Source organism: Symphalangus syndactylus, chromosome 15, assembly GCF_028878055.3.
Source record: "Symphalangus syndactylus isolate Jambi chromosome 15, NHGRI_mSymSyn1-v2.1_pri, whole genome shotgun sequence".
In the NCBI taxonomy this organism is placed as follows: domain Eukaryota; kingdom Metazoa; phylum Chordata; class Mammalia; order Primates; family Hylobatidae; genus Symphalangus; species Symphalangus syndactylus.
Window position 1 is genome coordinate 84,748,667 of NC_072437.2, and position 13,491 is coordinate 84,762,157.

Sequence of the window (13,491 nt, forward strand, 5' to 3'; positions counted from 1 at the left end):
TTAAGTCTCAGTCCCATTTCCCCTATCACTTTAGTGGCATTTATCATAGTTGATTATTTTACTTCTTAAAACACAGTTACATATTTTCTGGGATACCACGAACTTACCTGGTTTCTCTTACATCCTGATTTCCTTCTCTGGCTTTGCATCTTCTTGACACCCTAGATGTTGGAGTCTTTTCTCCTCTCCCTAAACAGATTTTTCTTTGGGATCTCAAATAGTCCCATAAATACCCCCTCATGCTGTTCTCTCCTGAACTGAGTCCGGGTCTTGCTCATGGCCCTGACTGGTAGATCCATTTGTTTTCACTTAGTTTCATAACAGGCATTTCAAATTGAACATGATGAAAAGAGAACAATTAATTCTACCATCCCACTCTTGTCCAAGTGATACCAACTCTCATCTGCAGCCCCGCTGCAGCCACCCAACTAGTCCCTATTCCTACTCTTGCCCTTCTCAGGTTGATTCTCCACAACACAGCCAGAGAATCTTTTCAAAGCATGCCTCAGGTTCAGTACTTCTCAATATGCTTGCATCTGTGCTTTTGCATTTCTCAACAGTGTGTATGTTACCTGGCCCCTGCCTATCTTATTCCTGTCCCCTTTCTTTACCGTGCTCTTCATTGGGTTTCAGCCACACATCAGTGTTTCTATTGTTTTTTGAACATGCCAGGCTCATTTGCATCTTCGAGCCGTTCTACTTGATCTCCCCTCTGTCCGTAACACTGTTCTCACTAAAACTTTTTCACATTATTTCAGTTTTTGCTCAGATGTCATGTCCTTGAGGAGGACTCTCCGATCATCACATATATAATAGGACTCACTCTATGCTGTCACTTTGTATGCCTCGAACCTGTTTTATTTTCTTTGTAAGTCATTAATCACTACCTGACATTATCATTTATATTTACTTGTTATTACCTGTCTCTCCCACCAGCTTAGGAAGGCAGAGACTTCTCATTGACTTACTCATCGGTTTCCTAACATAGCATCTGGCACATAGAAGATGCTCAATATACATTTATTGAATGAACATATGTGGAAAGTAAATTTCCTCTTTCTTGACACTCAGGCTTCACTGAAAATGGCAAATCTCAAGCTAACGTATCTGTCATTCTTATAGGCATCTAGTCAGTGTGCTTACGGTTCTCACAATCTTACAACTTTTTTTTTTTTAACATCATGTACATAGTTTTGTGTACTGCTATGGGTAAAAGCCACAGGCAAACTCCATGTTGCATACAGCAAGCTGCTTGAGACTAATCTCTCCACTACAAAGACCATTTTTGATTCCTTGGAAAAGCACTTCTCATTGGGCTAGATCATCTTAGTTATTACAGATAAAGAGTAAAAACATGAAGAAGCAAACTAGAAGAGTCATTCTAGATACTAAAATCCAGAATTAAGGAAGAGGGTTTTGGCAGGAGTTGAAAACAACCAATCCAACTGAAATCAACAGAATAATAATATTCAGTGGAATTAGCATAGTTCCAAGATATGTTAAAGAGGGACTTATTTTGTGTTCTGATTCATAATGATGAGCATTAAATAAAATGCAATGCGGTTTTTGTTGTGTGGCCTTTGGATAACGCATGACTGATGGTGTCAGTGATCTGATAGAATTTATTCTTGCCCTCTGAGCACATGCTAGATCTTACATTCTGTCACAGAACTCATTTATTGTGCAATAGAATCTTCATCTTCAAAACTCTAGAGAGATTAAGATGCCTTACAGGTCAGAAAATTGTTGAACAGAACTGTCGATGTAATGTTTGAAGGATGGCCTGGGTACTAGAATGATGTCTTAACATATCATATTCAAACCTGACTATTTATTTTGTCAGTCAATTTTCTTTGGCTGGGGGAAAAAAAACTAGCAACAGAAGAACCAATTTCCCCATGTGTGCATGCACGCTCACACGCCTGCAGATTGCTGTGGGTGTATGAAAGGGCATGCGGTTACAATAATAGGCACCAGGGAAAGCAAAGATAAATTGAAAATTAAAAACTTCTATTTAAGATAACAGATTTTGCCTATTTTCATACATTTGTGTTATCTGTTTATTCCTAGAAGCATATTTTTCCTGTTATCCTTCTAGTGCTTGCCTTTTAGTCGTTACTGGTAACAACGATGGTGCCTTGCATGTGTTCAACACATTAGCATTTTTGGAGCTTTTACACAATATTTTTTCTATCAAATAACTTGATGTTCTGTTTTTCCTGATTTCAAGTCAGAAGGATGATATACAGGGGATTCAGAATTGAGATACTGCTTTGGCCTCCCAAATTGATGGGATTACAGGCATGAGCCACTGTGCCCAGCCCTCTTTTACTAATTTGTAGAAGAATAAAGAATTTTACATAACTTTCCTATTTATCCTATGCAAATTGAGCACACTTCCATTCCAGAGAGTTTACAATTGAAGTGATAACAGTAGTGTTGTTAAATATATTTATTAGAGAACAAAAAAGAAATGAGGGGGGTCAGGTAAGCATTTTAACAGGCTGGACAAACAGCGGGAATCTCCCTGGTCAGGTGTGCGTAGTTGCAGTTTTTTTTTTTTTTTTTTTTTTGAGACTGAGTCTCACTCTGTCTCCCAGGCTGGAGTGCAGTGGTGCCATCTCAGCTTACTGCAACCTCTGCCTCCCAGGTTCAAGCGATTCTCCTGCCTCAGCCTCCTGAGTAGCTGGGACTACAGGTGTGCACTACCACGCCCAGCTAATTTTTGTATTTTTAGTAGAGATGGGGTTTCACCATGTTGGCCATGCTGGTCTCAAACTCCTGACTTCAAATGATCTGCCCACCTTGGCCTGACAAGGTAGTTGCTTTTTTGATATTTCTGCTTTCCTTGTCTGTGGCTAATGCATTTTTCCTTCAGTCCTCTATCCTCTCTAGTTGGAGGAGGTCAAGATAATTTTTAAATGACTAAGAGCAGCCCTGAAAAGATTAATAATTGTGTGAAGATGGGGAATAGCAGTGCAAACCATTTACTGGTGTTGACAGAAGCAAAGGATGTAGGATTTTGTTCCTGTTATGGTTTTGAGGCTTTTGAGGCTTAGTTAATTATTTTTCCCATTCACTGCCAGAGCTCTGTCTTCCTTTGGAGAGGGAGAGGGTGGTATTATAATGCAGTGGGCATAGGTTTTGGAATCAGACTGGCCGTAACTTGAGTATGTATTTAAATCATCTACTCACTGCATCACTTGGAGCAAGTCATTTAACTCTGAATCTCAGTTTTCTCATCTGTAAATTAAAAGCATAAAAGCTATGTTTAAATGTTGTGAGAATCAGAAACAGTGCAAGCACAGTGCCTTGTACTATTTCTGATTCTTATAATAACACTTAAAATTAGCCTAAATGTTAAATGCCTGTCACAAAGGCTGTCCTCAATAAATACTATTTTACTGCTTCCTTGAATTCTTCTCCATTACATTTACTATCAACTTACTCTCACTCCATCTGCCACCGCTGCACAGGGCTCTGCTATCCCAGGGTCAGTGCCGATTGGCCCCTTGGTGAAAGAGGCAGTGATTGTGTTTAGCCGGGGTGAGAGACATACAGGAAACCACTTACCTGACTAAAATTAAAATCACATCTACCAAGACCTTAGCTTTGAAAGCAGAGACTTTCAAATGGTTAGAGAGTGGGTACGATGGCTAGACCAGGCAACTCTGATCCTTTCCTTCTGAATTTTATCTTTTGGTGGGTGACATTTTCTTCCCAATGTTGTTTTAATGCTTTCCTTCAAGGGTGTACTAAGGAACCTTTGGTCTCTAACCTGAGGACATAAACCCTTCCCTTGATTTTCCCTAGAAGACGTGAGGTAGGTGGTAATTCTTAAAAAATATAAAAAAGAGAAAGAAGCCAGGTGCAGTGGTTCATGCCTTTAATCCCAGCACTTTGGAAGGCCAAGACGGGTGGATCACCTGAGGTCAGGAGTTTGAGACCAGCCTGGCCAACATAGTGAAACCTGTCTCTACTAAAAATACAAAAAATTAGCAGGGCGTGGTGGTGGGCACCTGTAATCCTAGCTATTAGGTTTCTGAGGCTGAGGCAGCAGAATCCCTTGAACCCAGAGGCGGAGGTTGCAGTGAGCCAAGATCATGCCATTGTACTCCAGCCTAGGCAACAAGAGCGAAACTCAGTCTGAAAAAAAGAAAGAAGGAAAAAGCGAGAAACTCTCTATCCTGTTTCCAACTGTTCAGTAGCTTCCATTTGCAACACCAAGGGATTAAGGCACAGAATGGGGCTTATTATAAAGAGAGCAAGAGTGCTGGTTGATGTGCTCCCCAGGACCTCCACATTAAGTCAAAATCTGGCCTTGGAGTCCTAAAACACAATAGGCCCCTTGTGGTAGAAACATATATGAGTCTTTAGGCCTTTCAATGCCCATCAGATGGCATTGAAGATAGAGTACCCACATTCATTATTCTGAAACTCATGTATGAGATTTCAAAAACCTTTCACTGGAGACTACCATTTTTGGCCAAGATTTAAAAATAGGGACCAGATTTACCATCCTGCCTGAACCAACTAAAAACTCAGACAAAAATAGATGAAACAACAGTTTTCAAGACGTTAGGCATCAGGAAATGAATGAGATCTCTGATCACATAAACAGAATGTGATCACCAAGGGATGGGAGACAAGCAAAGTGCCTTCTACTCTTGCCTCAAATACTGCCTTGGAAGTTTTTAGTCCATGGTGCAAGGAGGAGGAACCCAGGAAGATTCCCTGAGTTGAGCAGCCCGGACTATGAGTTATAGAATAAGGCAGCTAGCACTTCAGGGCAGAGGTAGAGAGAAAGGGGTTGCGCGCAGGGAACCTCAGAAATCTACAGAGAGTCCTTCTTGAATATTCAGCAGAGAACCGAGCAGTGCTTGCATATGAGGAAAGAATTCAAGGCTGGGGAAAGAACCACCAAAAAGAGTGCCCTGGAGCTCACACAAGTCCAGGAATTATCCCCATTCCCATCAGCCATACTAGAAAAATAACGTATGGACACTGGCTAGGGTAAAAACAATAGGCTTATCTCAGCAGGGCGGAATAATCAGCCCTAGACTAAGCATTGCTTTTTCTCACTTAGCAAATAATAAAATAATACCTCAAAGGATCAAACTATTTCCAAGTAAGTTAAGAGCTGCATCTCACAACAAAGTTCAAGAATATTTATAAGAAATATATTTAACCTAAAAGGTAAAATTCACAATATCTGGAATCCAGTAAAAGATTACAAAGCATACAAAAACTAACCTTATTTCATTAGTAACTGAGACATGAAACAAACAAAAGCATCATACCTCTGAGATTATTTTGCTTTCTCCCTTTTCAGTCAACTAGTCTGCTTGTTAAAATAACTTTATTTGTCTGAAAATGTAAGCTGGTTTTATCTTTGCTTGCTTTATATGTCTTCTATACTTAACAAATAAAATTAATGAGGCAATTGAAAAAATTTGTTTTCATATTTACAAAGAGATCTGTTTGACCTCAATATAATCACACTTTTTTTTTTTTTTTTTTTTTTTGAGATGGAGTCTCGCTCTGTCGCCCAGGCTGAAGTGCAGTGGCGCGATCTCTGCTCACCGCAAGCTCCGCCTCCCGGGTTCGCACCATTCTCCTGCCTCAGCCTCTCCGAGTAGCTGGGACTACAGGTGCCCGCCACCACGCCCGGCTAGTTTTTTGTATTGTTAGTAGAGACGGGGTTTCACCGTGGTCTCGGTCTCCTGACCTCGTGATCCGCCCCCCTCACATTTTTTTTTTTTCCAGACAGGAGTAAATGAAAGTGTTTGAAGTTTTTATCTAGCTTCGCTTTTTCTTTAAGTCTTCCTTAGGACTTTAAGACAAGAACAATCAAGCCAAACAAAAATAATGTGCCTTAGTAGTAAAGATAGAACTCTTGTAGTTCTCCTCTAAAATACTACACTCACTACCCCATTGTTCTATAAGACTGTTAATTTTCATAAGAATGATCAATTGCCATTTGTTAGTTTAAAACAGTTGAAATAAAGCCTGAAGTTTGGACCTGAAACACAGTCTCCAGCTTTCAGGGAAATTCACTGGGAAGTTCTCAGTGTTTAGATCAGAGGTTTCAAAATTCAAATGATCTTGGAGCGTCTGTGTAATTACTGCTTTTTTATTTCTCATTCACTACTTATTTCATTATCCATGTGAATTCCCTTTTTAAGTCTGTTTTGTACTTTGCCTCTCAGATACAGTGATACCAGTTGCCAGGAAACTCCCTGCCTTCTACATTCTTTTTAATTCTTTTCAAAAGAGCAAACTATTTCTCTTCACTTTGATTCTGGAAACTTTCCTCTGGTTGCGTGTCTTTCTGATTGATTCCTAACAACCCAGTCAAATCTTGGCTGGTGGTTAAGTTTATAAACAGAAATTGAGAAGACTTACCAAATATAAGTGAGCTGACTGATCCAGATCTTACTCTGGCCATGTGAAAATTAAGTAGCCTCAGGAAAAGAACAGTCCTTTATTTGTCTTTGATTACCTAGCACTATGATTGATATGTCACATATATATTCAAAAGGGTTAGTGAGTTTCTGGAAAAAATATCAATATAAGAGCAAGCAAAAAATCTCCTCTTATAGGAACTACCTATGATGACTAAAAACAAATGCATACAGGGGAAAAGCTTTTATTAGTGCTGAAACTAGAGAATACTGCCAACAACATGACAACATCCCTGAGAAATCTCTGCTAACTGTGATCTGCCTGGTACGGTGTTGTAGGAAGTTATAAAGGGTCAGTTTATAATTCTCTTTCTCCAATGAAGTGGTGATTCTAGGAAGAATTCTAGGAAGTATATAGAGTCCTGGAAGAAGACCATAAACACCCCTCCTTTTGAGGGTCCAGGAATAGAGGTCAGGGGTATCATGGAAAACCAAGGTTCACATCACTTTAAGCCAATTTTATCTTCACAGATACAGACACTCAGGGGTGTCAGCACAGCGACTAGAAAAGCAATCACTGCTGAGGTAAACAGGAAGTGTCTGAACAGTAGGATGCTTCCCTTGAAGATTTAGTAATTAGAGGGTGCAATGAAAATAGCGCTCTCCAACTCAACAGACAGAAACACTAGAAATAAGGCTGGACGCAATTAGTCCATATATCTGAAGTAGAGGCCAGAACAAACAGATAATCAGATATAGATATAGAGATGCAAAAGTTAAGATACCCAAAGGAAAAGCATGAAGAAACTTACTTCCTCAGCCTACTTCATTTCCCACTGTCCTTAGGCTCCTGAATATTTAAAGTTATTAAAACTATATTATAGACTCTAGATTAATTCAAAATTAGATTAAAAACCTTAGAGTAATATCTAAGAGGAGAATTAGCAGATACCTAGGTAGGTTGTAAGAGATCTACAAGAAGATATAACCATACTATTTGTAAACAAAGATCAGATATAAGACTGACTAGTCTTATTAAGGATAAAAACGGAAATGGAAAAAATGAGATTTCCCCCTGCCACCAAGGATTCTGTATCTAAGAATTCCAAACTCAACTAGATAAATTGTGAAGTTTGCATAGGCAGATATACCTACACTGTCTTCAAACAAATGTCAGGTATAAGAAATACTGCTCTTATTAAAAATGAAATGAAAATGGAAAAAATGAGATTTTGGGGAAAAGATTTTGTATTATAAAAGAATGAGATAGATGGTGGAGCCAAGATGGCCGAATAGGAACAGCTCCAGTCTACAGCTCCCAGCCCCAGCGACACAGAAGACGGATGATTTCTGCATTTCTGCTTGAGGTACCGGTTTCATCTCACTAGGGAGTGCCTAACAGTGGGTACAGGACAGTCGGTGAAGCGCACTGCACGTGAGCCGAAGCAGGGCGAGGCATTGCCTCACGGGAAGTGCAAGGGGTCAGGGAGTTCCCTTTCCTAGTCAAAGAAAGGGGAAACAGACGGCACCTGGAATATCGGGTCAGTCCCATCCTAATACTGCGCTTTTCCAACGGGCCTGGAAAACGGCACACTAGGAGATTGTGTCCCGCACCTGGCTCGGAGGATCCTATGCCCACGGAGTCTCGCTGATTGCTAGCACAGCAGTCTGAGATCACGCTGCAAGGCGGCAGCGAGGCTGGGGGAGGGGCGCCCGCCATTGCCCAGGCTTGCTTAGGTAAACAAAGCAGCCAGGAAGCTCGAACTGGGTGGAGCCCACCACAGCTCAAGGAGGCCTGCCTGCCTCTGTAGGCTCCACCTCTGGGGGCAGGGCACAGACAAACAAAAACTCAGCAAGAACCTCCACAGACTTAAATGTTCCTGTCTGACTGACAGCTTTGAAGAGAGTAGCCCAGCACGCAGCTGGAGATCTGAGAACGGACAGACTGCCTCCTAAAGTGGGTCCCTCACCCCTGAGCAGCCTAACTGGGAGACACCCCCCCAGTAGGGACAGACTGACACCTCATTCAGCCGGGTACTCCTCTGAGACAAAACTTTCAGAGGAACTATCAGACAGCTGAATTTGTGGTCTCACGAAAATCCGCTGTTCTGCAGCCACCGCTGCTGACACCCAGCCAAACAGGGTCTGGAGTGGACCTCTAGTAAACTCCAACAGACCTGCAGCTGAGGGTCCTGTCTGGTAGAAGGAAAACTAACAAACAGAAAGGACATCCACACCAAAAACCCATCTGTACATCACCATCATCAAAGACAAAAAGTAGATAAAACCACAAAGATGGGGAAAAAACAGAGCACAAAAACTGGAAACTCTAAAAAACAGAGCACCTCTCCTCCTCCAAAGGAACGCAGTTCCTCACCAGCAACGGAACAAAGCTGGATGGAGGATGACTTTGACGAGTTGAGAGAAGAAGGCTTCAGACGATCAAACTACTTTGAGCTACGGGAGGAAATTCAAAACAATAGCAAAGAAGTTAAAAACTTTGAAAAAAAATTAGAAGAATGGATAACTAGAATAACCAATGGAGAGAAGGGCTTAAAGGAGCTGATGGAGCTGAAAGCCAAGTTTCGAGAACTACGTGAAGATTGCAGAAGCCTCAGTAGCAGATGCGATCAACTGGAAGAAAGGGTATCGCTGATGGAAGATGAAATGAATGAAATGAAGAGAGAAGGGAAGTTTAGAGAAAAAAGAATAAAAAGTAATGAACAAAGCCTCCAAGAAATTTGGGACTATGTGAAAAGACCAAACCTACGTCTGATTGGTGTACCTGAAAATGATGGGGAGAATGGGACCAAGTTGGAAAACACTCTGCAAGATATTATCCAGGAGAACTTCCCCAATCTAACAAAGCAGGCCAGCATTCAGATTCAGGAAATACAGAGAACGCCACAAAGATACTCCTCGAGAGGAGCAACTCCAAGACACATAATTGTCAGATTCACCAAAGTTGAAATGAAGGAAAAAATGTTAAGGGCAGCCAGAGAGAAAGGTCAGGTTACCCACAAAGGGAAGCCCATCAGACTAACAGCTGATCTCTCAGCAGAAACTCTACAAGCCAGAAGAGAGTGGGGGCCGATATTCAACATTCTTAAAGAAAAGAATTTTCAACCCAGAATTTCCTATCCCGCCAAACTAAGCTTCATAAGTGAAGGAGGAATAAAATACTTTACAGACAAGCAAATGCTGAGTGATTTTGTCACCACCAGGCCTGCCCTAAAAGAGCTCCTGAAGGAAGCACTAAACATGGAAAGGAAAAACCAGTACCAGCCACTGCAAAAACATGCCAAATTGTAAAGGCCATCGAGGCTAGGAAGAAACTATAGCAACTAACGAGCAAAATGACAACTAACATCATAATGACAGGATCAGATTCACACATAACAATATTAACGTTTAATGTAAATGGGCTAAATGCTCCAATCAAAAGACACAGACTGGCAAATTGGATAAGAAGTCAGGACCCATCAGTGTGCTGTATTCAGGAAACCCATCTCACGTGCAGAGACACACATAGACTCAAAATAAAGGGATGGAGGAAGATCTATCAAGCAACTGGAAAACAAAAAAAGGCAGGGGTTACAATCCTAGTCTCTGATAAAATAGACTTTAAACCAACAAAGATCAAAAGAGACAAAGAAGGCCATTACATAATGGTAAAGGGATCAATTCAACAAGAAGAGCTAACTATCCTAAATATATATGCACCCAACACAGGAGCATCCAGATTCATAAAGCAAGTCCTCAGTGACCTACAAAGGGACTTAAACTCCCACACAATAATAATGGGAGATTTTAACACCCCACTGTCAACATTAGACAGATCAACGGGACAGAAAGTTAACAAGGATATCCAGGAATTGAACTCAGCTCTGCACAAAGTGGACCTAATAGACATCTACAGAACTCTCCACCCCAAGTCAACAGAATATACATTCTTTTCAGCACCACACCACACCTATTCCAAAATTGACCACATAGTTGTAAGTAAAGCTCTCCTCAGCAAATGTAAAAGAACAGAAATTATAACAAACTGTCTCTCAGACCACAGTGCAATCAAACTAGAACTCAGGATTAAGAAACTCACTCAAAACCGCTCAACTACATGGAAACTGAACAACCTGCTCCTGAATGACTATTGGGTACATAGTGAAATGAAGGCAGAAATAAAGATGTTCTTTGAAACCAACAAGAACAAAGACACAACATACCAGAATCTCTGGGACACGTTCAAAGCAGTGTGTAGAGGGAAATTTATAGCACTAAATGCCCACAAGAGAAAGCAGGAAAGATCCAAAATTGACACCCTAACATCACAATTAAAAGAACTAGAAAAGCAAGAGCAAACACATTCTAAAGCTAGCAGAAGGCTAGAAATAACTAAAATCAGAGCAGAACTGAAGGAAATAGAGACACAAAAAACCCTTCAAAAAATTAATGAATCCAGGAGCTGGTTTTTTGAAAAGATCAACAAAATTGATGGACCGCTAGCAAGACTAATAAAGAAGAAAAGAGAGAAGAATCAAATAGATGCAATAAAAAACGAAAAAGGGGATATCACCACCGATCCCACAGAAATACAATCTACCATCAGAGAATACTACAAACACCTCTATGCAAATAAACTAGAAAATCTAGAAGAAATGGATAAATTCCTCGACAAATACACCCTCCCAAGACTAAACCAGGAAGAAGTTGAATCTCTGAATAGACCAATAACAGGTTCTGAAATTGTGGCAACAATCAATAGCTTACCAACCAAAAAGAGTCCAGGACCTGATGGATTCACAGCTGAATTCTACCAGAGATACAAGGAGGAACTGGTACCATTCCTTCTGAAACTATTCCAATCGATAGAAAAAGAGGGAATCCTCCCTAACACATTTTACGAAGCCAGCATCGTCCTGATACCAAAGCCTGGCAGAGACATAACCAGAAAAGAGAATTTCAGACCAATATCCTTGATGAACATTGCTGCAAAAATCCTCAATAAAATACTGGCAAACTGAATCCAGCAGCACATCAAAAAGCTTATCCACCATAATCAAGTGGGCTTCATCCCTGGGATGCAAGGCTGGTTCAACATACGCAAATCAATAAATGTAATCCAGCATATAAACAGAACCAAAGACAAAAACCACATGATTATCTGAATAGATGCAGAAAAGGCCTTTGACAAAATTCAACAACGCTTCATGCTAAAAACTCTCAATAAATTAGGTATTGATGGGACGTATCTCAAAATAATAAGAGCTATCTATGACAAACCCACAGCCAATATCATACTGAATGGGCAAAAACTGGAAGCATTCCCTCTGAAAACTGGCACAAGACAGGGATGCCCTCTCTCACCGCTCCTATTCAACATAGTGCTGGAAGTTCTGGCCAGAGCAATCAGGCAGGAGAAGGAAATAAAGGGTATTCAATTAGGAAAAGAGGAAGTCAAATTGTCCCTGTTTGCAGATGACATGATTGTATATCTAGAAAACCCCATTGTCTCAGCCCAAAACCTCCTTAAGCTGATTAGCAACTTCAGCAAAGTCTCAGGATACAAAATTAATGTACAAAAATCACAAGCATTCTTGTACACCAATAACAGACAAACAGAGAGCCAAATCATGAGTGAACTCCCATTCACAATTGCTACAAAGAAAATAAAATACCTAGGAATCCAACTTACAAGGGATGTGAAGGACCTCTTCAAGGAGAACTACAAACCACTGCTCAATGAAATAAAAGAGGATACAAACAAATGGAAGAACATTCCATGCTCATGGGTTGGAAGAATCAATATTGTGAAAATGGCCATATTGCCCAAGGTAATTTATAGATTCAGTGCCATCCCCATCAAGCTACCAATGACTTTCTTCACAGAATTGGAAAAAACTACTTTAAAGTTCATATGGAACCAAAAAAGAGCCCGCATCGCCAAGTCAATCCTAAGCCAAAAGAACAAAGCTGGAGGCATCACGCTACCTGACTTTAAACTATACTACAAGGCTACAGTAACCAAAACAGCATGGTACTGGTACCACAACAGAGACATAGATCAATGGGACAGAACAGAGCCCTCAGAAATGATGCCACATATCTACAACTATCTGATCTTTGACAAACCTGACAAAAACAAGAAATGGGGAAAGGATTCCCTATTTAATAAATGGTGCTGGGAAAACTGGCTAGCCATATGTAGAAAGCTGAAACTGGATCCCTTCCTTACACCTTATACAAAAATTAATTCAAGATGCATTAAAGACTTATATGTTAGACCTAAAACCATTAAAATCCTACAAGAAAACCTAGGCAATACCATTCAGGTCATAGGTGTGGGCAAGGACTTCATGTCTAAAACACCAAAAGCAATGGCAACAAAAGGCAAAATTGACAAATGGGATCTCATTAAACTAAAGAGCTTCTGCACAGCAAAAGAAACTACCATCAGAGTGAACAGGCAACCTACAGAATGGGAGAAAATTTTTGCAACCTACTCATCTGACAAAGAGCTAATATCCAGAATCTACAATGAACTCAAACAAATTTACAAGAAAAAAACAAACAACCCCATCAAAAAGTGGGCAAAGGACATGAACAGACACTTCTCAAAAGAAGACATTTATGCAGCCAAAAAACACATGAAGAAGTGCTCCTCATCACTGGCCATCAGAGAAATGCAAATCAAAACCACAGTGAGATACCATCTCACACCAGTTAGAATGGCCATCATTAAAAAATCAGGAAACAACAGGTGCTGGAGAGGATGTGGAGAAATAGGAACACTTTTACACAGTTGGTGGGACTGTAAACTAGTTCAACCATTGTGGAAGTCAGTGTGGAGATTCCTCAGGGATCTAGAACTAGAAATACCATTTGACCCAGCCATCCCATTACTGGGTATATACCTAAAGGACTATAAATCAGGCTGCTATAAAGACACATGCACATGTATGTTTATTGCAGCACTATTCACAATAGCAAAGAGTTGGAACCAACCCAAATGTCCAACAACGATAGACTGGATTAAGAAAATGTGGCACATATACACCATAGAACACTATGCAGCCATAAAAAATGA